General features: G+C 39.2%; 1 pseudogene; it reads right to left on the bottom strand.

The window, feature by feature from the left end:
• Positions 1 to 1022: 1022 nt before the first annotated feature.
• Positions 1023 to 1632, bottom strand: LOC118837322 (annotated as a pseudogene).
• Positions 1633 to 10621: the final 8989 nt, after the last annotated feature.

Raw genomic sequence — 10621 nt, 5'->3', positions numbered from 1 at the left:
GTTCTCTTGATGTTGGAAGGATACCAGTAAGACACATATGTTATCCTTAATCAAAAAAGATAGGCTGGACATGTGGCATCATTAACTCTGGTTCTTGGGAGTTCCATATTTGTTGTACAGCACAGCCTGCTCATACCCACTATACACTCTTCTGTTGCTCTCTAGGGAAAACTAATCTTTATTTCTCCAGAGATTGTTATGTTTTATGACTCATAGCCATATCAACCACTGGTAGAACATTAATATTAAAAAAATGAGCCTTTGTTTCATAACTTTAGGGTCATCAAAGGAGCTTTGCAATTTCCCAAAGACAACCCAATCTACTCTTTTCCTGTTTAATTCTGGGCCCAATCCTTTAAGTTTATTTCTTGTCTATTTGCAGTGTCTGTCTAAGATATATATATACACACACACATATATATATACATATACATATATACATATACATATATATATACATATACATATATATATATATATATATATATGTATTTGTGCATGCATACTGATGTATGAGCTTTATGGGCTGTTCACCTAACTGCACAATATAGCCTGAACAACATACTTTCTTCTTTCACTTTTTTCCCCCTGTGTGAATGTTTAGTTTTATTAACCATTCAAGTGCAGTAGTATCTGGAAAGACTGTGACAAAGTTCAGATTTCAGAAGCGAATAGATACTTAGCATCTAACAGCTGGAAAGAAGCACACTACAGATTCCTTTCATAAACATGTTTTCACAGAGCCAATAATCCAGCACTGAGCATACTGGAATAGAAAAGATGCAACAAGAAAGAAGAAATATCTCCAGGTGGTAGGTCAGATTCACAACAGATACATTGGGAGTAGGCTTTGCCTGTAGGGATACTACTAGTATCCCTAATAAATTAATTGTGCTCAGAGCTCTGCCTCAGTTTCCTTTTGTTGTGGTTTTTGATTTTTGTGGCCTACAAGAGGAATCTTCAATATCCCTACTCTATCTCCAAATGAAAAAAAGGCTTTGCCTGTGAGTTTCCCATTTGGCTCAGGTGTGACTTTGCCTCAGCAGTGCCAGTGAAAAGGGGGGATGATATTTTGGGCAGCATGCCCAATATGCCATCTTCTGGCTAGAAATAATGTCATGGACTGTGTTTATAAGTCTTTCCACAATACCAAAGTTGTCATGAATGACCTTGGCCAAGGGGGCCAAATAGTTGGTAGTGTAGGAGGCATTATTAACAATCTTAAGGGAATTATCGGATTTCTCATGGTTTACTAACATCATGAACAGAAGGGCATCAGCAGAAGGGGCAGAGATAATGACCCACTTGGCTCCACTCTTCAAGTGAGCTCCAGCCTTTTCCATGGTGGTAAAGATACCATGAAGGCATAATAGACTCAGCTTCAGTGTCTCCCCACTTAATATTGGTGGGATCCCGCTCCTGGAAGATGGTAATGGCTTTTCCATTGATCCCCAACTTTCTATTCTCGTCCTTGATAGTACCCTTGAACTTGCCATGGGTGGAATCATATTGGAACATATAAACCATGTAGTTAAGGTCAATGAAGGGGTAATTAATGGGCACATCTCCTGAGTAGCAGGAGGTCACCAGGTACCCAATATGGCCAAATCTGTTGATTCTGACCTTCACCATCCTGTTTCAGGGATGCAGCTGTAGCAGCAGATCATGGCACCAAGCTTGGGGGAAAAACTGAGAGCCAAGAACTTACTTTGCTTGTTTTATGCCTTTCTTAGGCATAGAAGGGTCATCAAACAAGGTCACCTCTCATATGAGATTCTTTGAAACAACAACAAGGCAGGGTTCAGATTAGACAGACAATAACCATTCTTCAGCATTTGACTGGACAAATGGGGTATTCTGCCATACAAGGAAAGCTGATTATTGGATCTGACTTAGGTTCTCATAATTGGAGACTGAACATTTTATAGTATCACGCGCTTGCTTAAGGGCTGATTTGTAGTCCTTGCATATGGCACTTCTCAGAAGAAAGAACAAGGCTGCCATTTTAGTCACACATTACGTTTTTAAAATAACATGTCTTTTCTTCCACAGAGGCCAAAATCCTTCTTTACTTAAAAGCATCAATTAAAAAAAATTAGATAGTTCTTCTACAAAATGAATGAGTCTTTAAGAGTTCTTACCCATTTGTGTATGGGACAGAAAGGTCAGTGAGAGATCATTCCATTGTGACTTTTCCTTAATTTTTTTCTGTTATGTTTCACTTACATATTTTATTTTATCATTCCTGCCTTGTTAGTTGGTAGGGAATACAACAAGATTCTAGCAGTTTAGTTCACCAACTGAGACTTCTAAATTCTAATTATGAAGGCATTGTCATTAATCAACTCATTTATGGTATTGTAACTTACAAATAAAAAGCGTTTTGCATGATATTCATTTAATTCTAAGTTTTTATTCACATTTCACAAATGAGAAAACTGAGGCTCAGATAGGCTAAATGACTTATACAAAGTCTGACAACTAATAAATGGCAGAATTTGAAGACCTAGATTTGACCCTAGACTCTCATCTTCTTTATCAGTTTAGTAACATTAGTATAAGGGAGGTTGTTGAAAGAAAGGGGGCACCTTTTGAAGCAGGTTGACAAGGATTTTGGTTACCATTCTCTATTTCCATAAGGTCTTTTACTAGGCATGTTGCATTCAGGGAGTAAATATTTACATCTCATCTTCCCTGACACTATTCATGAGATAGTATGCTCTTTTATCTCAGAGTTTCGGTTTTTGACCTGTACTTTGCCATGTAAAGTGTGGAAATAATTTTGATACCCCTACTCTATTTAATCAGTATTTACTCAGTTCATTGTGATTTAATTGGTGTCTGTGATTGTATTAGTGAATGAAGTAGAATAGGATTAAATTTGATTTAGTTAATGCTGTAAGACTAAGTCTTATGGGTCACAATTAATTAACCCACCATGTATTGATGATAATATAACCTTTATTTGATTTATAGGATCGATTTATACTGCATTAGCCCTATAACAGGGACTTCTATTAACTTGTATTATGAATTTGCTGTATTTGCACTGCCCCACCCCCACTCCTAAGTGAACTGTGCTTGAAAAACTACAACTTCCTTGTCCCCTTAACACAATGTTCTTAAGCTCCAGAATATGGCGGACCAAACGTTAATGGCTGATGGTCTGTGGAAGACCCAAGAATGCTGCTGACAAAGTAGTAGTAGCTGATGCACGTCTCCCTTAGCCAACCGTAGGGGTTACCCTGCTCCTGAAAATGGCCAATCGTGAATTGTAGTGCATCATTTTATTTTTAGTGCCCTACGAAGGGCTATAACAACCCCCAGTTCATGAGCAGAGGGATCCTTAACTATGAGAAAGGTCTTGGATCAGATTGCATAGGGACTACTAGTATCCCTAATAAATTAATTGTGCTCAGAGCTCTGCCTCAGTTTCCTTTTGTTGTGGTTTTTGATTTTTGTGGCCTACAAGAGGAATCTTCAATATCCCTACTCTATCTCCAAATGAAAAAAAAAGTTGGCTTATCAAGTATTGCTCATCTAGTGAGTGACATAATTGAGACAAGAGACCTAGATTCCTGACTCACATTAGAAATATGTATGCTGATGCATCCATGTACCTTCTGATATCCTAGAAGGCTGTAATCTAGAAATTAAGACAGCTATATGTGTATGTACATTTTTGCATGTATATATGTATGATATATATATATATATATATGTAAAATGTATTCAAAAAATATTCAGCAAGAGAAAACAGATCGAAGTCTAGAAAAAGACTTTGTCAAACCCTCATCTATCATCTCCAAATTCATTTTCAACTGCTTAATGCATTGTCTAACTCAGGGGTGGCAAACAAGTAAACATCTGGTCCATGGGGATCCTTATGTATGGTTTAGTGGCCTCTGTTTCTATTTGTTCAACAACACTGACCTAGCTCCTTCATGTCCAGTGGGCAAAACTTTTTGGAACATCTTTCTGTTTAGTAGGCATATGTCAAGTCATGGTATTATGCAGTGTGGTACAGAGGAAAGAAGACTGGACTTTGAGTCTAGGTCTTCAAATTCTGCCACTTATTAGTTGTAAGGCCTTCAGTAAGTCATTTAACCTGTTTGGGCCTCAGTTTTCTCATTTGTAAAAAGTGGATAAAAACTTAGAATTAAATGAAAATTATTCAAAACGCTTTATAATTGTAAGGTACAATACCATAAGTGACTTGAATTGATTTAATAAATTATTTAATTAATAATTTAATAATAATAATGTCTTAATAGTTAGAATTTAGAAGTCTGTTGATGAAACAAGCTGCTAGAATCTTTCACACACTTCCAAGCACAGACCTTTCTAAGTTTATTTGAGGTTGAGACCCAGACTGGTTTAACATGAAGAAAATCAGAATAATGTGTACCACAGGGGGCTTGTTTAATGCACAGTCCTATTCATATGCAGCTTAATTTTTGGTTGTTGTGGTTGAGTCATTTAAGTGCTGTCTGATTCTTGTGACCCCATTTGGGGTCTTCTTGGTAAGGATACTGAAGTGGTTTGCCATTTCCTTCTCCATCTCCTTTTACAGATGAGGAAACTGAGAGCAACAGGGTTAAGTGACTTGCCCAAGGTCACACAGCTAGTAAGTATCTGAGGCCAGATTTGAACTATTTGAGTCTTCCTAACTTCAGGTCCAGCACTCTCCACTGTGCCACCTAGCAGCCCTCTACATTTGGTTAGTTCTTTCCCTAAAAAGCAAGGAAGATCTCCTTAAGACTTGGGTCATGGGGGGGCGGAGCCAAGATGGCGGCTGGTAAGCACGGACTAGAGTGAGCTCCGTACCCGAGTCCCTCCAAAAACCTATAAAAATGGCTCTGAACCAGTTCTAGAACGGCAGAACCCACAGAACAGCGGAGGGAGGCAGGGCTCCAGCCCAGGACAGCCCGGATGGTCTCTGGGTGGGCTCTATTCCACACGGAGCTGGGAGCTGGGAACGGAGTGGAGCAGAGCCCAGCCTGAGCGGCGTGGACGATCCAGACCGGAAGCCGGGCGGAGGGGGCCCTAGCGCCCTGAATACGGGAGCAGTTACCAGACCCCTCGACCCACAAACACCAAAGACTGCGGAGAAGGTTAGTGGGAAAAGCTGCGGGAGTGGAAGGAGTTCGCGGTTTGGCTTCCAGCCCCGGGGGCAGCGGAGGTGGGGCAGCTACAGCTGTTGTTACTTCCGGCTCCAGGCCCACCTGGTGGGGGGAAATAAGTGGCGGATCACAGCAGGGGTGCACAGCCTGCCGAAGATCTGAGCCCAGTCTGGACTGGGGGTCCTTGGGGAAGGAGGAGTGCGGCTCTGACAGAGCTGGCACCTCCCCCCCAAACGTAGAACATAGAACTCTGTAATCTACAAGCAGTCATACCCCACTGAAAAACTCAAGGGTCAAGTTAGTTGGTTGGGAATATGGCCAGGACGCGAAAACGCGCCCAGATTCAGTCTCAGACTTTGGATTCTTTCTTTGGTGACAAAGAAGACCAAAACATACAGCCTAAAGAAGACAGCAAAGTCATAGAGCCTACAACCAAAGCCTCCAAGAAAAACATGAACTGGCCCCAGACCATAGAAGAACTCAAAAAGGATTTGGAAAAGCAAGTTAGAGAAGTAGAGGAAAAATTGGGAAGAGAAATAAGAAGGATGCGAGAAAACCATGAAAAACAAGTCAATGACTTGCTAAAGGAGACCCAAAAAAATACTGAAAAATACACTGAAGAAAACAACACCTTACAAATAGACTAACTCAAATGGCAAAAGAGCTCCAAAAAGCCAATGAGGAGAAGAATTCCTTGAAAGGCAGAATTAGCCAAATGGAAAAGGAGGTCCAAAAGACCACTGAAGAAAATACTACTTTAAAAATTAGATTGGAGCAAGTGGAAGCTAGTGACTTTATGAGAAATCAGGATATTATAAAACAGAACCAGAGGAATGAAAAAATGGAAGACAATGTGAAATATCTCCTTGGAAAAACCACTGACCTGGAAAATAGATCCAGGAGAGATAATTTAAAAATTATTGGACTACCTGAAAGCCATGATCAAAAAAAGAGCCTAGATACCATCTTTCAGGAAATTATCAAGGAGAACTGCCCTGATATTCTAGAGCCACAGGGCAAAATAGAAATTGAAAGAATCCATCGATCGCCTCCGCAAATAGATCCCAAAAAGAAATCTCCTAGGAATATTGTTGCCAAATTCCAGAGCTCCCAGATCAAGGAGAAAATACTGCAAGCAGCCAGAAAGAAACAATTTGAATATTGTGGAAACCCAATCAGAATAACCCAAGACCTGGCAGCTTCTACATTAAGAGATCGAAGGGCTTGGAATGCGATATTCCGGAGGTCAATGGAGCTAGGATTAAAACCTAGAATCACCTACCCAGCAAAACTGAGTATCATGTTCCAAGGCAAAATATGGACTTTCAATAAAATGGAGGACTTTCAAGCTTTCTCAGTGAAAAGACCAGAACTGAATAGAAAATTTGACTTTCAAACACAAGAATCAAGAGAAGCATGAAAAGGTAATCAAGAAACGGAAATTGCAAGGGACTTACTAAAGTTGAACTGTTTTGTTTACATTCCTACATGGAAAGATGATGAGTACGATTCATGAGACCTCAGTATTAGGGTAGTTGAAGGGAATATGCATATATATATATGCATATATATATGTTTATGTATATATATAAGTGAATGTGTATGTATGCATGTATCTATGTGTATATGTATGTATGTGTATGTATGTGTATATATATATATGTAAAAGAAAGAGAGCAGACACAGGGTGAGTTGAGGATGAAGGGAAGATAGCTAAAAGAAATAAAATGAAATTAAGGGATGAGAGAGTAACTTACTGAGAGAGGGAGACAGGGAGAGATAGAATGGGGTGGATTATCTCCCATAAAGGTGGCAAGAGGAAGCAGTTCTAGGAGAGGAGGGGAGTGGGCAGGTGAGGGGGGAATGAGTGAACCTTGCTCTCATCAGATTTGGCCTGAGGGGGAATACCATACATACTCAGTTGGGTATCTTACCCCACAGGAAAGAAGAGGGAGGAAGATAAAAAAAAAAAATAAATAAAAGGCAGGGGGATGATGGAGTGGAGGGCAGATGGGGGTGGAGGTAATCAAAACAAACACTTTGGAAAGGGGACAGGGTCAAGGAAGAAAATTCAATAAAGCGGGATGAGTTGGGAAGGAGCAAAATGTAGTTAGCCTTTCACAACATGAATATTGTGGAAGGGTTATACATAATAATACATGTGTGGCCTAGGTTGAATTGCTCAACTTCTTAGGGAGGGTGGGTGGGAAGGGAAGAGGGAAGGGAATTTGGAACTCAAAGTTTTAAAATCAGATGTTCAAAAACAAAAAAACTTTTTGTATGCAACTAAAAAATAAGATACACAGGCAATGGGGCGTAGAAATTTATCTTGCCCTACAAGAAAGGAAGGGAAAAGGGGATGAGAGGGGAGGGGGGTGATAGAGGGGAGGGCTGACTGGGGAACAGGGCAACCAGAATATACGCCATCTTGGAGTGGGGGGGGAGGGCAGAAATAGGGAGAAAATTTGTAATTCAAACTGTTCTGAAAATCAATGCTGAAAACCAAATTTGTTAAATAAATAAATTGCATTAAAAAAAAAAATAAAAACAGATCTGAAAAAAAAAAAAAAAAGACTTGGGTCATGGGGCTAAATCTCAACCCAAGTCTCCTTTGATGAGGGTTCCTGGTCCCCTCTGGTTGTACTGACCTGACTTCCTGGTTACCTAAAGACATAAAAAAGGCCCACCTGCATAGAGTTGGAGCCCTCCAAGATTTCCCAAGTTACTATCCCTCCTTCCTTCCCCCAACCCCCACCCTAGTAGAGTCACCATGCCCTGTTCTGCTGACCAAGTGAGTTTCCACATGGAGGCCAAGGTCCCCCAGCACCACCACCAGAGCTAGGTGCTGCAGTATCCTCATTGAAAATTCTTTATATGCCCTGGCTAAGTAAACTTCCTTTTGTTAATTGTTGAATGACCTCCTAGTGTCTCATTTCATTCCAAACCCAAATTAACAGGAGACAGACCTAAGTCAGGCTGGTCCACTACAGCTGCTGATTTTGTGCTGTGTATTGATATCAACCTGTCTGATTTATTTTTACTATTCTGATAAAAGCTTTACATAGTAAGTTACCTTAAAATAAATACAGTGAAGAAGGATGAAAGGAGAGTTTTCCTGAATAGGATAAAGGGCAAATCATTAATGTGATTGGTAGAAATACCAGCCTATACCCCTAAAGAGAAAAGAAAGCAACACCACCCATAAATGAGCATGACCAAGAGAAGAGGGGTAGCCAGCTGCTCTGACAGCCAGAGGCTCAGGAAGGTTGGCATTTAGTCCAGAGTACTGTTGTCCAGTGGGATGCATGACAGATGGTGGTGAGTGCTTGAATGACAGCCACATGCTGTTGGATAAGTGCAGGTATTGGTCACTGTATTGTTCACATACCTTAATTGTGACATTTATTTTCCTGAATTCCATTTAGGAAAAAAACAAAACAAAACAAAAAAAACCGCAAGTTAAAATGGTAAAATAAGGCAGTTCAATAAAATAAATTGATAGAGTCTAGTTGTAAATGCAGTATTTCCCACTCATGGCCTCCCAACCCCACAAAGAAGAAAGGTTCATTTTCTTACTCTTTCATCATGACTGGTTTGGTTATTTAGTTATTATTTAAGTGCTTGCTATGAGTCAGACACTGTGCTAATCTCTGGGTATACAAGTAAAGTTAAAAAGAGTCTCTTCTCAAGGAGTTCACAAACCAATGGGGAAGACAATATGCAAACAACTATATATACCCAAGATATGTACAAGATAAATTGGGAATAACCTACAGAAGGAAGGTTTAAATGGCAAGGTTTCTTGAAGAACATAGAATTCTAACTGGGACTTGAGAGAAACCAGGATGCTGCCATGAGGAGGAAGAGAATTCCAGACCTGGGGGTCAGCCCTGCCCTGAGTCTGGAGATGGAGTCTGAAGCAAGAAGGCCAGTGTCTGTCACAGAATATGTGGAGGGCAGTAAAGTGTAAGAACCCTGGAAAGGTAGAAATGGGCGAGGTTATAAAGGGCCTTTAAAGGCCATTCATTAGTTAACAGGGAATTACCAACTACTATCCCTCTGGTAAGAGCCGAACTCTCCTAGGGTAGTATGCGAATTTACTAAGATGAGGCAAAATAATTAAAAGAATTAAATTATAAACCTTAAAATTTTTTTAAATATTAAAAAAAACTACCTTTTAAAATGCGATGCCCTCCTTTTCCTTCAGTCACTTTTTTTAAATGCAGTTTGGCATGGAGTTTAACAAGAAAGTCGAATTTTGATTTTAGGCCATTGGCTTTTCTTTTTTCTCTTTCTTATTTAGTCCATAGGTTTTCGCCAGGGTTTAAGTCAAATGAGTTCAAGGCATTGAGGTATGTTTATCTCCATTTCTTGGACAAATTTGTTAACTTTTCATGACATATAACATGGTGCAAGGTTGTGTCTCAGTATTCTACCTACATATGAGAATTTCTGTAATTTCAGAACAATGCTAGCTCTCAGCATATTAACATATTCATCAGATTTAAGCATTCTTTCTATGGGGACAAGACTTTCCAGCCCACTAGAAGCAAAAACAAACAAACAAAAAATGTCCCCAAAACATTTTTTGAGTGAATGTTTTAGAATCTTATAAAGATGCCCAGCTCTGACAGACTCATCCAGATTTCTTCTGACAATTGTTCTGGTATAGCTTTGAGTGAAAGAGTTTTATCATTAAGATATTCCTTGACATTTGTCTTTTTAAAAATACAGTGCCCATCTAATGAATTCTGATATTAATTTAGAGCCTGTTGTGACATAAGATACCTTTCCAAATCTATATTCTGCTTAAAGTGCTCTAGGTATTCCTAGCACCTTTTATTGAAAGAGTTATTTCTGTGTTGTTTGTATTCTTGGGTTTATCAAAAAATGGGCAGTGGTAAAGAAAAAAGTTCTCTTATTGTTACGCTTTGTTTTACTTTTTTGACACAAATGCATAATATATTTTATCAAAGGGTTTCTTTGTCTATTGGATGTATTAGCTACGATTAATATTTTGTTATAGGATCCTCATCAAGAATCATCATAGAATCCCAGACGTAATTTCAAAATGGTCATAGTGCATGATTTTAAAAAATGTACTGCTGTAGTCCTTGTTAGCATTTTATTTAACGTTTTTGTAGTGGTATTTATCTATCATTTTTCCCCTCTGATTCCTCCTCTAATGTGGATACCAGGATCATATTCATAGGAGCTTAGCAAGGTGCCTTTCCCCACTATTTTTGCAAAGATATTATGTTGCTTAGGGCTTACTTATCTTTTAAATGTTTGGTAGAATTGGCTTTTGAATTCACCTTGCTCTGTTTTCCTTCCTTCCACCCCTCTTTGGAAATTCGTTTAGAGCTTGCTCATTATTTCATTCTAAAATCCAGTCATTTTGTTTCCATTCCTTGATTTAATAACAGTATTCTATACTATTGAAAATATTTACCTTTTCCATTTAAGCCTCTGTTTTCTTGGCATGTGATTGGGTATGA

This window comes from Trichosurus vulpecula, chromosome 2 (assembly GCF_011100635.1).
Source record: "Trichosurus vulpecula isolate mTriVul1 chromosome 2, mTriVul1.pri, whole genome shotgun sequence".
Taxonomy (NCBI): domain Eukaryota; kingdom Metazoa; phylum Chordata; class Mammalia; order Diprotodontia; family Phalangeridae; genus Trichosurus; species Trichosurus vulpecula.
This window is presented reverse-complemented; position numbering and strand designations above follow the sequence as displayed.